The sequence below is a fragment of the Pteropus medius genome, unplaced genomic scaffold (genome assembly GCF_902729225.1).
Source record: "Pteropus medius unplaced genomic scaffold, Ma_sr-lr_union100, whole genome shotgun sequence".
Classification (NCBI taxonomy): domain Eukaryota; kingdom Metazoa; phylum Chordata; class Mammalia; order Chiroptera; family Pteropodidae; genus Pteropus; species Pteropus medius.
In genome coordinates, this window is record NW_024352787.1 from 13,769,020 (window position 1) to 13,790,237 (window position 21,218).

Here is a 21,218-nt window from a genome sequence, read left to right on the forward strand (position 1 = left end):
TTAGCATGAGTTTCAAATGAGGTATCTGTGAAATCTCCTAGAAAATGTGAAATTTTTATACAAATCCAAGGTATTATAATCAGAAATTTTATTAAACATAGGAAGGGATAATTGCCATATGATGAATTCTTTCCTACATAACTTCACCAAGTCCCTTTCCCTCCAACCGTTCAGCTTCATAGGGTAGGATATATGTGTACAGCCCCCCATCTCCTATTTCACTTATTTTAAAACAATTAGCTGAAAACTGAGGTTTGAGCATCTTAAATAAAAAACAATTGTAACTTTTATTATGCTTGTGTGATATTTTCTGCCTAAAGATCTAAAATTCTACTTCCTGGAACAAAATTAAATATATCTTTCATTTCACTGGACAATTACTAAAGAGTCAGGTGCTCTTGTAGATATTCAGTTTAAAATTCCACTGTTGAGACAAAGACTATAAGATTTTTTAAAAACTTTAAGATTCTGATATAATTTTATATGCATATTTTATTTACTTTTATTATTTATTATGCATTAATATATTATTTATTATATTAAGAATCTCATTTTAATATGCATCCTAATATGCTTTTTAAAAAAAACTATAACAGAATTAGACATTCATTATAGAAACTGCAGTTCTTGTTTTCCTCTAACAGTAGGATAACTAGTATTTGTTAATTGCAGTCATTGCAAGTTGCCAAACCAATATCCACTTTCTTCTTCATTACCAGCCAAATCGATTTTGTTCAAGGCAGTAGGTTACCCAACTAAATAAATCTCCCTTTTCAGCTAAATATGTTCATAAGACACAGTTCACATCTAACTAGAGGTGGCCAGTTAGATATACTGACAGTCTGTCAAGAATTTCTGGGAAAGGTTTACTTCTCCTGATAGACAACACCCCTTCCTTCATGGACTTCTATCTTTTTCCTATCGGGAACCTGGATGTGATACTTGGAGGAACAGCAATCTTACTGAGGCTCTAAGGATAAAAATAAGAATGGTGGAGTAGAAGAAGAGAAGAAACTTAGTTTCTTGACATCATCCTTTCATCATCAGTTCCGTGATACTATCCCTGGACTATTATTATATAAGAAAGATGCGTCTGTTACTTTGAAACCACAGTATGACAGGGTTTATGTTATTCACAGCCAAACTGTTGATACTTGATACTTATAAATAAGTAATTACACAGGGGTGTGCATTACTTTTAGAATTAGTATTTTTTTCTTCAGATAATACCCAGAAGATATATAAATGGATCACCATACTGTACATCTAAAACTAATATTGTATGCCAATTATGATTTTTAAAAATGTGAAAAAAATAAGTAATTACAAAACATGATTTAAGTGCTTAAAAAAAGACCATGAGAGGCAATATAATTTAAAGAGTCGCAAACAGACTATATGAAGAAAACAAATTCATACCTTCTATTTCCAACTGAAACCTGACTTTCTCCCTGTTCATTTTATAGTTATTCATAATCAGATTAAAGACATCCCCTAATATCTCATTATCATAAGTTTTCATTTTAAAAACAGGTTAACTACTGAACACTTTTTCTCCACCTATAGGCGTAATGTTTTTGTCATTTAGACTGTGTCAAGGTAATTAAATGACTATTCCAATGTTGAATTAAATTTATATTCCTCAACTTTCATGAAGTTGAGGAATTCAACTTTCAACTTTCTCATGAAGCTGTGTCCTTTTTAAATATTGCTAGATGCCTCGCTATTCTTCCTCTCACTCTAAAAGCCATGGTTTCCAAGATTTCTATACCAAGGATAGAGTTTTCTGGATTCTTAAGTTCAAATATCCACAAGCAGGTCATCCAATACAGGTAGAAAGCTGTTCCTTCCTTTATCCACAAGATTTCTGGAAAGTAGAGGCTTCTAGTGGCGAAACCAGAGAAAATGCCATTCAGAACGCATACTAGATTAGAAATTATGAGGCATGCGATGTTGGATGGGCGTATAATGAGAATGGGTTGTACTTAACCAGGGTCTGAAAAACTGGGCAAAAGAGAAAGTTCTGTGCCAAAAATGATATTTAAAAATGAGAAAGGCTGTAAAAAAGGAAGAGAGGAGAAGGTGTGGAGAAGGAAGTAGAGAAGGAGGAGGAAGAAAGCTGGAGTTCCAGTTGGTTAAAGGGAACTGCAGGGGAGAGGCTGTGGACAAAGGAAAGGGAAAGAGGCCTATGCTTTTCCTGGGAAAGAGCTCAGTTTCTAGAGTCATTATCATCCACACTGTTGACATTAAATTTATATTCTCAGCCTCAAACTCCCTCACGAATTCTCTGACTCATATATCATCTCCTCTTAGATAGCTAAAAGGTATCTCGAACCTAATATATGCAAAATGAATTATTTCCTCCATAAACCTGCTCTTCCCTCAGTATTCTTCATATCAGTAAATAGTACCACATATGTAGCTAATTATCAAATTGCCTCATAAGACGTTCTTATAATCTCCTTGAGAGCATATTTGGCTGTTTTATCTCTAATGCTTAGCATAATACCTAGGACATAGAACTTCAATAAATATTTGCATGAATGAATTTATTACCAGAAGGTTAATTCTAATCTTAATTCTGACGTCTTCTGCAGAAATGGGTAAAAGAATTAAAACTTCTAGCAGCTATAAGATATTCTAGTTTTAGTCCTTCCTCCACGTAAAAGAAGCAAAGAGGAGTTATGTATGTACATATACTCAGTATGGAGCAGAGAGGAAAACGGGGTAGAAAGGTAAGAAGAAAACAGTAGTTTCCCTTGTTAATTAGATACACACACACACACACACACGCGCGCACACACAAAATGAGCAAATATATTTGTGGCCTTTATCATGACAGGTAAGCCTAGAATTGCTTTAACAAGATTACAGTCTTAATAACACAATTAGATAGGAGACAGCATACAAACATTTCATTCAAAGCAGATTTTGATAAGCAGAAGAGAAAACACAGAGCTAAAACTGAGAGGGTTTTGCCATGAAGGAGGAGGAAAGATTTACCCACAGGGAACTGAGGTGTGCCAAAATGCTACCTCATTTTCTTCTCTCTGCTCTAGATTTAGATCAACCATCTATTTCAGTTTTTCCTGATCTGTCCTGTTAATCTTCAACTGAACTGAATGCATCTAAGAAAGTGTTCAGTTGCTGGGAAAGAGAATATTACCAGTCAACACACCTATTTTCTAACACCAAACTGCTTTCCTCAAAGCAAGAAGTGACAGCTTATAAGAAATTCAAAATATTCTCTTCCTTTTTACTCCTATACCTTATCTCATCTTCTAGAGCCTATGATGCTTCTGGTTCTGACCCTTTCCAGAATTCCATGGGGTGACATCTTTTTTCTTGTCTTTCCCCTTTACAGGTATTTATGTTTCCTCTTTCTAAACTTTAATAAATCAGTTATCCCTCATCTATATGCTTTCCATATTCCAAAGTTCTGTTAATTTCTCACATCTGCTATATTTCTTTTTGCATTCTGTTCCTTGAGGATTTATACATTTTTATTCCTTTACTGTCATTTTAGTGAATTTTAAGGAGGGAGCAGAAATAAAGGTGTGCAATCGATCCACTATATTCAACCAGTAATCCAGTGTTCAAATTTTGATCAAACTGGTATTCCAACTATTCTCCCCTAACCCTAAATTTTGCACCTTCCCAATTTCCAAATATCCCAATAAAATTCTATCTTTAGTGCTCATTACACATAACATCTTTTCTTTTCTCACAAACTGTAAATAATTTATCTATCTTCTGAATTTTCACAGCATATTGCTTGTGTTTCTTCTGGCATTTACTTAGACCATATGTGCTAAATTTTAATGACTAATGCTCAAAAATCTCCCGCACTGCCCAAAGTTATTCACTTCACTAAAAAAAAAACTTTAAATTCTATCAATCAGGGATTTATTTAGTAAAATGACTGAACTTTTGAAATACAAAATACTCCTCAAAATGATAAGCCTACCATGTTTGTTTAATAACACTTTTTCCTTCTATACCAAACTATGATCCACGAAATGAGTAAATGTGATATCTGATAGATAAGGGAAGGAAATCTTGAACGACTTCAAGGACTAGGCATCAGGCCTCTGAAAAAGGAGTAAGCGGGATATGGATGAAGTGCTATGAATAATCTGCAGGTGTTCAAAAAAACCCCAAAACTTTTCATTCTTATATACACATTCTCAAAGTAAACACTGGGCCAAAAACATGTCAGCAATGCTCTCTCTACTTCACATATATGCCTCAAGCTGCATGTTACCTCTTAGAAACATGGTCTTGCCTGCTGCTTAAACCATTTTCATCTAAAAAAAAAAGATGGCAATAAGAAAAGTTACAGCACGCAATCTGTCACCAAGAGAGATACAGACCATTTGGGTAGATGGTAGACCCAGTAATATACTACAACGGGGAATATAAGTGTACACTCACGAATGTAGTGAGATTCTGAAAGCTGGAGAAAGGAACAATAAAAACAGAGAACAGGATCCAAACATAGGGTTTGAAGTATACCATAATAAAATAGTTGACCCTGAACTATACCTTTCCAGTTCCTTAATTCATATTTCCTAATCTCTTTCCAAGTTTCAGATGAGTCTGTAAAACCTTAAAAGATGCAGGATCAAGGAGATAAGTTATATTTCTCAAATTGTATTAGCTTTAAGTTAAAAAAAAAAATTCTCAGGAAAGAACACACAGAATAGGGGGAAATATTTACAGAAATAACTCAAATGTCCATCAGATTATGACAAATAAATAAAATTTGGTATATTCATACATGGAATATTTCTTAACAATAAAAAGAATAAACTACTGTTATACACTACAATACTGATGATACAACGTCGATGAACCTTGAAAACATATACTAAGTGAAAGAGCTAGTCACGAAGGATCACATATATATTATTCTATTTACAAGAAATATCCAGAATAAACGAATCTATGAAAACAGAAAGTAGAATAGTGGTTGCATAGGCCTGCACAGTTTGCCAGGGGAGGGCAATATGGAGTGCCTGCTAAAGGGCGTGGAGTTTCTCTGGCGAGGGGCGATTGCATAACTCTTTGGATATATTGAAAACAGTGAATTGTACATTATACATAGGCAAATTACGTAGTATGTTAATTATATGTTAATAAAGCTGTTAAAAAACTACCTCTGGCCAAAATGATATCTCTAATGTTATAATAAAGTGTTATCATAGAAGAAAAAACTAAAATGTATCTTGCTAATAAAAAGTGAAACTGTAACTGACTTTGCTGGTAGTTCAAGAATAATTTTTTTGTTAAAAATACTAGTCTTATTTTGTTATTCAATCTCCCCCTCTTTCAGAATGGTTTAGAATTTCTCCTTATATTTATGAGTCTTAAAAAAACTTAAACCAATTGGCACAATTATGTTTCTACCCGTCGCATTCACCATCTCTGCTATACCCTGACATTATTATATACTTCGTATATTGTTTACCATCTTCTAGCTGTGAAATATAAATGAAATCTCTAATAAGAGGACAGGAAGTAGAGAAAACAATGAACTGAAACATCTATAAAAGTGTGCAGATTTCGTATTTCAGATTCAGTTACCTTAACAAAACTGAATTAGAGCTCTACTTCAAATGGTCCTAACAGGCTGTTATAAGACATCCACCTCTGTAAATATTTATATAAAAATGGGCAAGTCATTTATCTTTGTGGTCCTGGTTCTTAATCTTCAAAATGGGTATGATGAATTAACTGATCTCTGTTGTCCTTTCCAGTTTTGTAAATTTGTAAATTCTATACCATCCTCTAGTCTAGCCAACACTACCACAATCCTCCTATTTTCAGTAAGCTGGTTGGTTGCATGCTTGAGCAGTAATCATAAAAATTATATTTAAAATAGTCCAAATTATTCGTTTATTTTTTCCCAGTTTTATTGAAATATAATAGACAGTTGTTCATATTCGATGGTTTTTTTTCGGTTATAGTTTACATACAATAATATATTAGTTTCAGTTGTACGGCATAGTGATTAGAGGTTTATATAACTCATGAAGTGGTCAACCCACTAAATCTAGTACCCCACTTCTCAATCATTTTTTTTGTTGTTGTTTACAACATTGCTGACTATTTTCCTTATGCTATACTTTATATCTCCATGACTATTTTGTATCTATCCATTTGTACTTCTTAATCCCTTTGCTCTTTTTCACCATTCACCACAAACCTCACCCCTTCCATCTAGTAGCCCTCAAAGTATTCTCTGTATGAGTTTGTTTCTGTTGTTATTGTTGTTTTTGTTGTCGTTGTTGATTTTGTTCTTTAGATTCCACATGTACATGAAATTGTGTGGTGTTTGTCTTTCTCTGACTTACTTCATTCAGTGCAATACCCTCTAGGTTCATCAAGGCAATATCTTTTTCCATCCCTTTCCTTTTAATCTGTCTGTGTCTTTTAATCTGAAGTGAGTCTCTTGTAGGTAGCATATGTTCGGGTCTTGTTTTCTTATTCATTCAGTTTCCCTATCTTTTGTTGGAGCATTCAATTCGTTTCCATTTGAGGCACTTGTTGACAGATATGCAGTTGTTACCATTCTTTATTCATGTTTTTCATACACATCTTTTCTTCTTAAAGAAGTCCCTCCAACAATTCCTGTAATACTGGTTTGGTGCCGATAAATTCCTTTAGCTAATTTTTGTCTGGGAAGCTCTTTATCTGTCCTTCAACTCTAAATGAAAGTTTTGCTAGATAAAGTATTCTTGGTTGAAGATCCTGGGTTTTCATCACATTGAATATTTTGTGCCAAGCTCTTCTGTCCTACCTAGTTTCTTGTGAGAAATCAGCTGCCAGTCCTATGGGTGCTCCCTTGTAGGTAAGTAATTACTTTTCTCTTGCTGCTTTTAAGATTCTCTCTTTGTATTTAACCTCTGGCATTTTAATTATTTGTCCTGGTGTGGACCTCTTTGGGTTCATTTTTTTGAGGACTCTCTGGTTGTATGTCTATTTCCTTCACTAGGTTAGGGAAGTTTTCCATCATTAATTCTTCAATTTATTTTCAACTTCTTGTTCTCCCTCTTCAGATACCCCTATGACACAGATGTTGTTACCCTTAATTTCGTCCTATAAGTTCCTTAAATTATTATTGTATTTTTGGTTACTTTTTTCTTCCCATTCCAATTGGATGTCCTTGTCTTCCTCATCCTCTATATTGGTAGTTTGATTCTCTTCTGCATCTACTCTTCATCTCATATAATGTAGTCTTAATTTCTGACTGGTTCCCTTCTATAATTTCCATTTCTATTTTTATGTTTTTATCTCTTTGTTAGAGTTCTCACTGAATTCATCTACACTTCCCCTAAGTTCACTGAGCATTTTCATAACCAGTGTTTTGAACTCTGTTAGATCACTTGACTCCATTATTCCTGGATGTCTGTTCTGTTTTGTCATACAGCTTCTGTTTCTTTGTCTTCCCATTTTAGCTGCCTTTCTATGTCTATTTCTATGTACTAAGCAAAGCTCCTAAGTCTCTCGGTCTTATTAGCATGGATGTGTGTAGTAGATGTCCAGTGGCATACAGTCCTGAGAGGGGTTCATCTGCAGGCCAAGTTTAACCCCAGCCTGTGCCCCTCCGGGGCCACCTGATAAGATTCAACAAGCAATCCACGGATGTTGTGCTTGTAGTTGCCTCAAGAGGCTACGCCAGAAACCACAGTCAGCTGCCACCAGTGTGAGTCTAGGTGCTGCTCAGCAAGGGACACCTGACTCACCGAGGATAAACCTAGATGTGGCTTGGGTGGGGCAGCGAGTTGAAGGCAGAGTTTCAGGGAATACTCTGGGTGGAGTGACCTCTGTTATCCAGTTTGATGATGTCTCAACAATGGAGGTGCTGCATCTGCACACCGGGAGTGGGGAGGGCTCAACGGAGGAACAGAGGATACCACCAGCACTTCTGCCAGGGAGAAAGCCTCACCTCCGGCCCTCGCTCCAACTAAGTGTTCCTCCTAAGTCCCTGGTGCCCTCTGAGCAGCCAACCAGGTGCTGGTTCTCAGAGAGAGCAGGTCCGTCACCGTGAAAGTTCACTCACAGATACGGCCTCTATACGAGGCAGTCAGCAGCTGCAGACTGCCACTGCCGTAGCCTCTGTCCCACTGAGCCACTAGGGACCTGACAGCCCCCTCCTACCTTCTACCATTGCAGAGTGATTTCTTATTTCTCTCCCCAGTTGTAGGGCTTCTGTTCATCTAGATCCCGGGCAACTCTGCTTGCTGTTTGCTCCACGTTTCCGTGACAGCTTTGATGTGGTTGCAAGAGAGGGTGAACGAAGCTTTTATCATCCATGCCATTTTGCCCAGTCTCTCCTATTCAGGTTTATTTTTAATAGAGTTTAAATTATTCAAGTCTATCTCATCACCACTTCCAGCAATAATAATTAAAAGTAAAAAGTAAACCATGTAAAGTAGCACAAACCAAATAGTTCAAGATTTTAAAATTACAAACTCAAAGATTAAACCCATTAGATACCTGCATTTTTAGCACAGTGTTTTCTCCACTCATTCCAACTCCAGTTTTACAAAATTATACCTATTCTAACACCCTTATCCTGTTTCATGAAATGTGTTCAGATTATTCAAACCAGATGGCACATCATCAATACCTCTTTTAAAATTCTCACCATATTAAAAGTTATTTTTATATCCTTCTTAGATTCACTCACTCCAAATATTCAAATACCATATTATAAACTCCTAGAGGCCAATGAGTATGCCTCCCCTGTAATACTAGAATTAGCAATTTCCACATAAGAAACACCTTGCAAAACTGAACTGAATAGAAAATGACAGACAACTGAAAATAAATTTAGAAAAGTAACAACCACAAAGATTATTTCTTTTCAAATTTTAACATTCGTACCTTAAAAATTACTTAGAAATCTTACACTAATAAGTAGAAATATAGCTAATATTCTTAGATTTTAAAAAAATACCTGGTACATCTGTAATTGTTAAATTTTGTATTTAAAGCCATATATAGTATATTTCTAAAAGTTTAACTGAGACAATAGCATGATTCCCCAAGATAAAATTTTATACATTCACCACAAACTACTTAAAATTAAACTTTCTACATTTATAGTGAGCTCATTTACACAAACTGATTGTAACTCTCCAGTGTACAACAACTGCTGTTTGCAAATGGGTTTACTGTTACTTTCATGTTGAACTTAGCTGTGCAAAGATGAACTGAAAATTTACCTTTATAAATCAGATTGGCCAGCAAGTAATTATACCTTTGCTTATTCCATTATTTTACAAATTGTTCTAGTTCATTCTTTAGTACAAAAAAAAGCTTCTTGGTGTCACAATATAAGATGTAAATCAACAATAATACTTATGAAGACTAAAAAGAATGGTATATACTTGAAAAGCATTTAAATATTTGAATAGAGGTCATATTGCCACATTACCACTGACTCAAATCCAGCCAACAAATATCTACTTGGTAATTATGTGCTAGGCACTATGCTACAAGGCACACCTATGAACAAAAGAGATATACCTATGAGAATAGGTCCTAAAATTGTCAAGACTACTTAAACACAGAACCATTGTGTACAGCTACACAGACTGTCCACTGCACAATTTTACAAGTGACGTTCACATTAACTACAATGACAATAGTGCCCCTTGAAATTGTGGCACCACTCAGCAACCTTTCTAAGAACCTTGCTCAGACTTGTAATGGAAGAGGGAAAAGTCATGTTCCTATGATGTGACCAAACTTGGTTGGTTCAAGAACTGTCATCTAAACCAAGATAAACCAGTCATAGTGTTACCATAGTGTTTGCCTCTTGGGCTGTTCTATTCAAGAACGAGAGGTGGGTGCCATTGGGTAGTTTCATTTACTTGCAGGAAGTAAAGGAGACAGGGGATTCACATCCAAACCTCTGCCTCCCCCCAGACAGGAGGCTCAGCCATTCTTATATACACTATTCAGTTAATTACATGTTGATTTCCTCTTTGCAGATGGCTAAATTTATCAGGTTGGATCAAGCTCATCAGGTTACAGCTGCTTCTGCAAAATCTGTGCTCCATTTTAACATTTAGCAAGAACAGCATTTCTTAAAAACCGTCCAGACCTTAAGACCCTTGTCCGATCTAACAATAGTCTTCTATCTTCAACCATTACTTCACTTTCTCAAAAAATATCTCAGGATCCTTAATCTTAAAACAGCACATTCAAAAATAAGTGCTAGGAACTTTAAGAAACACTTTGTTTGCTTAAAGTAGCTTAAGTTGATTTCTAGTACTGACATAAAACTTCAACTAATTTCAGTTTTGAATGAATAACCTTAGTTTTAGAGAGGCTAAATAACTTGCACAAAATTCCACTAAAGAAAAAAAACAAACTCAAAGACACAGAGAACAGATCAGTGGTTACCGGAGGGGAAGGAGGTTGGGAGGTTGGCAAAAAGGTTGAAGGGGGTCAATTGTATGGTGATGGATAGTAACTAGGGTTTTAGGGATGAACACTCTGTAGTATATACAAATATCAAATTATAATGTTGTATATCTGAAATTCATATAATTTTTTAAATTACACTGCAGATCTGGGACTATTTGTGCCTAATGAGGTAATCTAGGACCGGTAGTTTGCTATCTTGGGCACATACCTACTATGGTAGCCAGCCTCCAACATGATCCCCTAATGATCTCTGCCTCTCGATAATCATACTTTTCTGTAGTGTAATTTATTATTATACCAGTGTTGGTCTTTGTAAACAATAGAATGTGGCAGGCATAATGATATGTCATACCTGGACTTTGATTTTAAAAGAAATTGTGGTTTCTATCTTGTGTACTCACATGCTCTCATATTCATTCTCTCGCTCTCTCAACACTCACTCTTGGAGAATTCAGCTGCCAGGTTGTACGCAGCACTATGAAAAGGCACTTATGGTGAGGAACTGAGGCCTACCAACAACCACATGAATGAGCTTGAAAGCATCCTCCAGCCCTAGCCAAACCTCCAGATGAGCACAGCTCCTAGACAGTTTCTCTGCAAATTCATGAGAGCCACAATCAACTCAGCTAATCTGGTTCTGGATTCCTGACTCTCTGCATGCAGGAGGTCCTTGAATAACATTGTTTCATTCAGCATCGTTTCATTTGTAACACCAATGAAATCCGTAGGACCTTAACCCCTGTTTATATCAACTAGCCAGTGGTAAAACTGCTTTGGTTATATGTCATTTCACTTAAAGTTGCAGAACTTATCAATGACACTAAGTGAGGACTTACTATATAGTATGCTATTGCTTCCATAAAACTACAGTAGTGGCTTTAAACAATACAATTTACTATTTCTATAAGTTCTATAAGTCAGAAGTCCAGCTGCTGTTCTCCACTCTGGGTGTCACAAGCCTGAAATCAAGGTGTCAGCTATCTGCATTACTTACTGGAGGCTGTGGGGGAGAATCTGCTTCCAGTCATTCAGGTTTTTGGCAGAATTCAGTTCCGTGCAGTTGTAGGATTGAGGTCTCTGTTTCCTTGCTGGCTGTCAGCTTCCAGAGGCTGCTCACATTCTTGGCTCATAGTCCACTACCTTCATATCATGCTTCGAATCTCTCTGAATCGCCTTCTGCCTCATCTCTCTGACTCGTCTCTTCTGATTTTAACTGAGAAGTGTTCTCTACTTTTAAGGTATCATGTATTCAACTGAGCACGTCCAGGTAATCCAGGAAAATCTCATCTCAAGATCCATAATCTTAATCATATTTGCAGTCTCCTTTGCTATGTAATGTAACACATTCACAGGTTTTGGGAAATATGACATGAACATCTTATGGGGCTATTATTATTCTGCCTACCACACCCTCAGAAACAATGTGATTTAATAAATGCTTGTTGTTTTAAACTTTTAACTTTGGGCATAATTAATTATACAACAACAGAATACCAATACACATATCAAGAGGAAAAGTGCCCTGAAATTATTAACCAGTATATATAGTTATACATAAGGTGTTCAATATATCACAAACTTATATACACACATGCACATGTCGGTCATTAAGATAAATGTTTTTTCATATATTTTTATCTCATGAAATTCTGTCAATAACCACATATTATCTATAAAATGAAACTCCTAGTAATTCGTAGAGTTTAGATTAAATCCCAGTTATTTCAAATCAAAGCTATATTTATGATACATAATTCTCTTTCACTTTTATAATCTAAAGTTTCAAGTTATAACATTTCAAGAATCACATTTTTATTATACTTATAAAATCTTCAAAAATAATTTTCTACAAATTTATTTCATTCTTACTGATACACTTTCCACCATTCTCAAAGAAACATGAAATGCTTTCTAACTGCACTTGACAACCAAAATAACTTCTCATTGAAAGGGTCATATGAAAAATGTGCTTATACCGGTATTTACTTGATCTCAATGCCTGTGCTTGCTGAAGTCACCAACTATTTTGCTTTTTTTTTTTTTTAACTAAATCCTAAGGCCATTTTTCAACCTCATTTGAAGTTTCTGCAGTATCTAACAATGTTGACTACTCTAGCCTCAAAACACTCTTTTCTTAGCTTCCACCTGCTATACCCTCACGCCTCTCCACTTATTGCCTCTCTGTTGTCTCTGTGGTCTTCTCTTCCTGTAACCAGCCACTACATATTATAGTTTCTCAGGGGTCATTCCTATTTCCACTCCCTGTAGGAGATCCAACTCCATATCTCTTTATATTCAATCACCATCTACATGTGGCGACTCTCAGAATTACATTTCCTGCCCCTTTTCTTCTCCTGGAATTTCTCTTCAAATCCACATATACACTTCCCTATTAGATACCTACACTTGGATGTCCAACAAGCACCTCAAATTCAATACATTCCAACAGACACTTATAATCATCCCTCACAATTCCTCCTAAGAGCTATCTTGGCGAGTAGCCCTACTATCCACTTAACTGGTCAAGGTAGTCCTACTCCTTTCACCAAATCTCACTGCTTCTGTGTCTCCTTAAAATAGGTCTTATTATTTTGCCCCATCCTCAATACTCCAATAATTCTTACCACCTCAATTCTTGCTTAACATACTAGGTTTCTGTGTCTCTAACTATGCTCTCAACTTGCCAAACTATTTGATAGTGCTGTCAGAGTGATCTTTCTAAAATGCAAATCTGATCACATTACTCTTACTTAAAGGCCTTTACTGGAGTCATCATTGAACCCTTGTAAAAGTTAAAATTCTCTAAAATGGCTTGCATGGCAATTTACTATCTGGCTCTCTCTCTCAACATTTACCTGTCCTCTTCCCTTGTCTTCTAACTCTGACTCCTTCTGGGAAAGGCTGTTTCTTTTGTCTGGTATACCTTCAGCAATCTAGGCCAGCAGCCATTCCCTTAATCTAATATCTGAATATCATTCATATCTCAGTTTACCTACTTTCTCTGGAAACTTTTCCTGATCATTTCCCTCCAGAATAGTGTACCTCTTATGATTTCACAGCACCTCTACTTGACCCTAAGTACTGCACTTACTCTACCATCACTGTGTATTTATTTGTCTGTCTCTCTCACTAAACTATAAACTCATTAATGATCATCGTTTCACTAGCATCTTACCTACCATCTGACACACAGAATTACTGAATAAATATTTGTTCAATGACTAGCAAGTCATCAGACTTTCCTATGGTGATTATGATATTATTTAAAATAACCTCCTGAATAACAGTCATATTTTCACTACATAATAGTTGAAAGTACAAGAACTCTTACAAGAGATACTGCGTGCAGTATCATTAATAAACATTCTGAGAACTACAGAGAACTAATCAGGATGGGACTGGGAAACTGGGCAGGACTAAGCTCACATATTAGCTAAATGACTCCCTGAACATCAGCAACACCATGTGTTTCATACTCTTGTCTCAGCAAATAAATAAATCACTATAAATCAATGAATCTTCCAAGACAAGTGTAAAACAGTCGAAACCTAAAATGTTAAATCTAATGTTTTCACAGAGAAATTTCTCAGGTAACATAAGTCATCATAACACTTGTACTTTTACAAAGCTAGTGAAAACAATTGTATTTTTAACTTACCTGAAATATCTTTATTAGACCACATGTTCAAAAAAAGAGAATAGCACAGTACGAATTTTGATTCCACTAATATGAGTTCATCTGATTAAACAAATTTAAATATTTAACACAGCTATTATGATACTGACACAGTTTCGTTATTTGAGGCTCAAAACTCTCAAATCTAAGCATAATGTCAAACATACATTTAAAGATATTAAATTATTGTATTCTGAATCCTTCCAGGTCATTCAGAGTACCTCTCTTCAACTCTGAATAATTTTGAGTTATATTTATATATCTAAAATATCCAATTCACAACTAATCTTAGAAACTGACTCAAACAGAGAAAACATTCGTTGATAAAGTCATTGTGTGGCCATCAAAAAGTGGGAGGGACAAGAAAATTCAAGAGTAAAAGACCATTACAAAACTAGTCAAATAAGACAAAAGCAAACAGTTAAAATTCAAGACACAAAGCATTGCCAAGTTGTAGTATATATGATTGCAAAAGATTAATGAAAAAATAACTGCACCTAAAAAAAATTTAGTCTTAACAGAATATAAATAACTACTCCATGATATAGCCACTTAAGAGAACAACTTAACATAAATACAGTCTTTGAAAGCTTAAAATGATTTCAAATTTGAATTTAACTCAGAAAATGACATGACATCTGAAAAGTAAAATCTACAGATGGAAGTCTAGTACTGCGTGTTTTACCTCCGGGAGTTGCAGGCTGCACCATGATTCTATTCTTATATTACAAATCTGTTGTGTGGGGAGCGGGGGAGGAATAACTGTGTTATTGGGGGGGATAGAACAAATTGTTGTAAGAACATGTAGTTTTTTAATGTGTTTTTCTTTACAAGTAATCTTATTCTTTGAAGTTTCTTTTTTGTATAAATGAACTCATGTATATTTAAAATAGTGAATGTCCTTCGTGTTTCTTAGTATGAGAACGATCCAGAAAAAAGTCTCTGCTACTTGACTCACATTACTGCTTTTTTTAAACCCATAATATCATAAGAAAAATAAGAAAGGGATTATTTTGTATTTTTTCCTTCCCCATCATAACCCAAAACACCAATGCAAATCACTATCAAGGAGAAGAGAGAAGAGAGACTATTGGGACAGCAGCTGTGTTGAAGCTCAGAAAGGACATGCGTTGGCAGATTTGTGAGGTGATGCCTGCAACATAATGTACCTAGAGCTAGTATAATTCCTAAATTTTTTTTAAATTCTGATTTGCTTTTAGAGAACTAGATCATTCCCTACCATAGAACATTTTGCTTGAGATGTTCTAATTCATTAGTCTTATTAGGTTGCCACCGGCGGCGGGACAGTGGTGGGGGGGGGGGCGGCTATTAATTTATGAAATGAAGAAAAATGTGGCCAAGATCAACTCAGAAATGAAAATGCATCATAAAAACACCTTATACCTATGTACATTACTACAGTTTAAAAGCAATTCTTTTTCCATTTGTAATTTGCTTAAGAACAAGGTGTAAGTGAACTTTGAAGAGAACGAAAGCAGAAATCCACAGAGCAGGTTTAGACTTAAATGAATGGTTATATATACATCTGCACTTGATACAGAATGAAAGGTGGACAAATAACAGAAGATCTAGATAGGCTCTTCTATGGGATACACAGGAAGCAAGAAGTTAACAAAGTTCAAGCCTCTTATTTTTTTTCTTTCTTTTTCCTCTTTAACAATATTTATTTTTAATAATTTATTTTAAATTATAATCAACATACAGTATTATATTAGTTTCATGTGTACGACATATGATTCAACATTAATAGTCTTTACAAAGTGATCACCACAATGAGTCTAGTAACTATCATCACACATAGTTATTACGATGTTTTTGACTCTATTCCCCATGCTGTACATTACATCTCCAAGACTTATAACTGCAAGTACTTGTACTTGTACTTCTTATTTTTTGTACCTCTACTTTTTCAATGATGTAAGAAGTAAGGTCTTCTGATAAAAATGAGAGAGGGGGGAAGATTCCTGAAACAAAGCTTTGGTGGTCTATGTCAAGGTTGATTAAACTAAGGTCCACGGGCCAAACATTCAAGGTAAGTATGGTTTTTAAAGAGTTAAAAAATAAAACAAAGAAGAATATGTGACACAGACTGAAAGTAGTCAACAAAGCCTAACGTATTTACTATGTGGCCCTTTGCAGAAAAAGTCCGGCAATCTCTAGTCTATATAATAAAAAGGGGGAAATGCTGAGAAATTAGAAGACAAATCTGCAAAGGCATCAACTTGCATAGCTGTATGATCTTTTCTCCAGCAGTATTATCTTTTTCCCCAAAAGGAGGACAAACTGATTGAAGCAATTATGAAAGTAAATTATCCAGGGCAAAGATTTCAAATGCAAAGAATCTTAATTACATGATACAAAATATTACCAACCTTTTATTAGACCATAACATAGGAAATAAAGTATAGAAAGTAAAACAATCAAAGATTTTAATAACTAAGACAGTAGTAAAAGAAATGTCACAAGGTAAGTGCATTATTAATTGCTAAAAGAAATTAAGTTTTGAAAACGAATTTGGAACTTCTCCTTCCAAGCTAACAAAGTAATTGGTATAGGACTTACTTTACCTTAGCAACTAGGAAACTGGATAAAATTTATGAAACTATTATTTTCAGATACTAGACAACAGGAAGTGCAAGACTGTGATCCCTGAAAAACAAATGAAGTGAGCTCTATGATTATTTAGGCTTTTTGCCTAAATATACTTTCCCTTAAAACGTAAGGGAAAACCCCAGCACAGCATAATGGTCTAGATGAGTTGAAAGAACAAATTTGAATTAAGGAAGGCTGAAGGAGCTGGGAAATAAGGCAAGTCAAAATAACAAACAAACCAAAAAAAAGTAAAATAAGTTAAACAGAGAAACAGTTCCAGAAATTTCTATTTAGGGGTTTTTGAGTCTTCAAAGGAGTATTAAATTATAAATACGTACAGTGAGACTCAATTAGGCCAGGCAAAGAACTACCAAAAAGCCTGCAAACTGATCAACTCTGAGAGCCCAGAGAGAGAGTACTGTAAGATATTCCAACTTGGAAAGCCAAAATGAAAGACACCATTGAACACAAGGCATTCAGTATAGATCTGTTAAGAATTATGCCTTAATGGTAAAGCTAAACTAGTCTTAGTGAAGGTTCCTCTTAAGCTGCCCTAACATACCCTAGAAACAAACCTTAAAAGGATCAAGTTTGTTAATGGTCAAAACAGCAGAGAATGTAAGCACTGTGCTCTCCTCAAGACCACATCAAAATTACAACTACATTATCGAACATTCAGCTCGGAGAACCATCTGAAAACTAGCTGAACAGAACTCCTAAAATTAAGGATATAAAAAAGAAGCCACATGGAAACCAGTAGGAAAAGTAGAGACTCAAAATGTGCTGGACCTACACCCACATGTGACAGCCAGAGAATCCAGAATGATAGCTCAGCTGCAGAGATTCCCCCAAGAAGAGCGAGGGGTGCCAGCCCCACACCAAAATCCCCAACTCAGTGCTCCAATGCTGATGAGTCCCCACAGAAGCTGGCTGTGAAAATCAATGGGGATTCTGTCCCTTCCCAGTGAAAAGGAGGACTGCTGGAAACCCAGACGTCTGCTTAAAGGACCCATGCACAGACTCACTCACACTCACTCTAAGCTCCAACAAAGGGACAACAGCTCAAAAGGTGCCAGAGACATTTGGGGAGAAAGTGAACTGTGTGGCTTCAGGGCGAGAGCTGCCACTATCCTGGTGTGGAGCCCTCCCACCAACATAGCAGGGGTGGGCAGGCAGACACCAAGACGAAGAATTGGTGAATTCTTGAGACCCTGCCCCACCCAACACACTGGGGATTCCCTCCAGGTGAAATGGAGTGCTACTAGAAACCCAGGTATCCACTTAAAAGGCCTGCGCACAAACTCACTCACTCACAAACACCGAAAGATCGATCGAATAGACAGCAGTTTGAAAGATGCCAGAGACATATATTAAGAAAATGAATTGAGTGGATCCAGGGCAAGAGCCACCATTATTCCTGTGTTGAGTCCTACCGCACAAAGCCTGCAGGGAGAAGCAGGCACCAAATCTACATCTGCATTAACCTAGTGAACATCACTCGCCCAATCCAAGTGACTCCCAGAGACACCGTTCCACTCAACTCATGCACCGCCCTTGACTCTTTCACAGGCTGTGTCACAGCCCATGCTGCAAACTTACTTAAAAATCCTCCAGCCTATGGCCATGCCACCCTGAACGTGCCCAAACTCATCTGATCTCAGAAGCTAAGCAGGTCAGGCCTGGTTAGTACTTGGATGGGAGACCACTTAGGAATACCAGGTGCTATAGGCATTGGAAAAAAAAAAAAATCCTCCAAATTCTGCAGGCCCCTAGCAGGCAGTGACTCACCTCAGTGTACACAGCCAGCCTCCGGTTGTAGCATGGTCTCTCTCTCTTGTGTGCCTTTGGGACCAGCACAGGCAATTATCAACAATGAATCACTTTCTACCTTCTACCAAGTGGCCAAGAACCAGGCACAGGCAGTAGCTAACCTCAGCCTTCATTGGAGCACCTCCCAAGAGGCCCCAGAACCAACACGCCTAGTAGCTAGCTTCAGACCACAACGGAGCACCACCAAATTAGTTACACAACCAACACACAGCAAAGGTGGTCTTGGCAGGCATCAGAGCCTGCTAGGGCAAATCCCACTCCATGAGCCAGCCACCACTGCAGTTGTGGCCAGTACTTACAGCCAGAGAGCCTGAGGGTCAACCCCACCCACTGACATGCCAACAGCAATCAACGTTCAACCACAACAGAAAAGGATAAAAACCCACACAAAGGACACTTCTGGGACACCAGGCTCAGGTGACCAGAAAGGCTGCGACACTGAGCCCCACAAGACACATACTACATAAGGCCATCCTTCCAAAACAGGAAGATATAGCAGATCCACCAAATACATAGAAACAAACACAGAGAAACAGCCAAAATGAGGAGTCAAAAAAAGCATGTCCCAAAGAAAAAAACAAACAAAAAACTCAAGAAACAGACCTCAACAAAATAGAGGCAAGCAATCTACCAGATACAGACCTTAAAAGATTGATTATAATGATGCTCAAGGAACTAGAGGGAAAAAAGGGAAAAATGGATCAACGCAGTGAGAACCTCAATAAAGAGAAAATATTAAAAAGTATACATAGAAACCATAAAAAGAACCAGTCAGAAATGAAGTATACAATAACTGAAATGAAGATGACACTAGAAGGAATCAACAACAGATTAGATGAAATAGAGGATCTTATCAAAGAATTGGAAGACAAAGTAGTAGAAAAACACAATAAAAACTACAAAAAGAAAAAAGGTTCAAATAAAAAAAAATAGGAAGAGTTTAAGGAACCTCTGGGACTACAATAATCATAACAACATTAACATTACAAAGGTACCAGAAGGACAAAAGAGAGAGAAAAGATTGAAAATCTATTTGAAGATATAATGACTGAAAAATTCCCTTACCCGGTGAAAGAAACAGACACATACTTCATAAAAAGCAAAGTCTCCTAAAAAAGATTAACCCAAGAGGCCCACACCAAGACACATCATAATTAAAATGCCAAAAGTAAAAGACAGAGAGAGAAACCATAAAAGCAGAAAAGAGAAAGCAGTTAGATACCTACAAGGGCGCTCCAATAAGACTGTCAGTTGACTTCTCAACAGAAATTATATAGGTCAGAAGGGCTTGGCATGAAATATTCAAAATGATGAAAAAAGGACCAACAACCAAGATTATTCTACCCAGCAAGGTTATCATTTAGAACTAAAGGGGAAATAAAGAGCTTCCCAGAGAAGAAAAAGCTAAAGAAAGTCATCACCACCAAATCAGTATTACAAAAAGTGATAAAGGGACTTGCAGCAAAATAGAAATAAAGGGAACATATCTCAATATAATAAAGGCATTTCTGACAACCTACAGCTAACATCATACTCAACAGTGAAAAGTAACAAGACAAGTATGTCCAATTTCACACTTTCATTCAACATAATACTGGAAGTCAGAGCCAGAACAATCAGACAGGAGAAATAAATAAAAGGCATCCAAATTGGGAAGGAAGAAATAAAACTCATTATTTGCAGATGACATGATACTACATATAGAGAATCCTAAAGATTCCACCAGAAACCTGTGAGAACTGATAAATGAATTCAGTAAAGGATACAAAATTAATATTCAGAAATCAGTTGCATTTTTATACACCAATAACAAACTATCGGAAAGAGAAATATATAAAGCAATCACATGTACAATTGCATGAAAAAATAAAATAGCCTAGAAATAAATTTAACCAAGGAGGTAAAACACCTGTACTCAGAAAATTATAAGACATTGAAGAAAGTACAAGTAAATGGAAGCATATACTATGCTCATGGATAGAAAGAATTAGCATCATTTAAATGTCCATACTAACCAAAGCAATCTACAAATTTCATACAATCTCTATCAAAACACCAATGGCATTTTTCACAGAACTGGAACAAATAATCTGAAAATGTATATAAAAATCCAAAGCACTCCAAATAGCCACAGCAATCTTGAAAAACAAGAACAAAGTTGGAGATATCACGCTACTTGATATCAAACTGTACTACAAGGATATCATAATCAAAACAGCATGGTGGTGGCATAAAAACAGACACACAGCTCAATGGAACAGAACAGAGAGCCCGGAAATAAACCCACACCTATATAGTCAATAAATCTAGGACAAAGGAGGCAAGAATAACATTGGGATGAGGACAGTCTATTTAATAAGTGGTGTTGGGAAAACTGGACAGATATAAGAAGAAAAAAAAGAAAGAAACTAGACCACCTTCTTACACCATTTATAAGAATAAACTCAAAATGATTAAAGACTTAAAAGTAGGACCTGAAACAATAAAACTCCTAGAAGAATGCATAGGCAGCAAACTCTGACGTCACTCTTAGCAATATTTTTTAAATTAAATAATTTATTTACTTTTTTTATTATGGTGACATTGGTTAACAAAATCCAGTAATTTTCAGGTGTATAATTCAACAATAAGGCATATATATATTGCATTGTGTGTT

The 21,218-nt window shown here is 36.2% G+C and overlaps 1 protein-coding gene and 1 pseudogene across 3 annotated transcripts in view; one reads left to right on the forward strand and one right to left on the reverse strand.

The window, feature by feature from the left end:
* Positions 1–21,218, reverse strand: part of COG5 (component of oligomeric golgi complex 5) — a 290,007-nt gene that overhangs the window by 182,764 nt on the left and 86,025 nt on the right. The window lies entirely within an intron of this gene.
* Positions 18,346–18,463, forward strand: LOC120591953 (uncharacterized; annotated as a pseudogene).